Here is a 297-nt window from a genome sequence, read left to right as displayed (position 1 = left end):
TGTGTGTTAAGTTTTTTCACAGTTCCCCTGTGGGGGCTGGCTCTTAACCCCAGCTGACAACTAAGCACCACACAGCTGCTTGCTCACCCCCCGCAGTGGGATGGGGGAGAGAATCGGAAGGGTAAAAGTGAGAAAACTCGTGGGTTGAGATAAAGACAGTTTAATAGGTAAAGCAAAAGCCATGCACGCAAGCAAAACAAAACAAGGAATTCATTCACTGCTTCCCATCGGCAGGCAGGTGTTCAGCCATCTCCACGAAAGCAGGGCTCCATCACGCATAACGGTGACTCGGGCAGA

The sequence above is a fragment of the Aptenodytes forsteri genome, unplaced genomic scaffold (genome assembly GCF_000699145.1).
Source record: "Aptenodytes forsteri isolate BGI_AS27 unplaced genomic scaffold, ASM69914v1 Scaffold266, whole genome shotgun sequence".
Taxonomy (NCBI): domain Eukaryota; kingdom Metazoa; phylum Chordata; class Aves; order Sphenisciformes; family Spheniscidae; genus Aptenodytes; species Aptenodytes forsteri.
The sequence above is the reverse complement of the archived record's forward strand: the minus strand, read 5'-3'. Positions refer to the sequence as shown.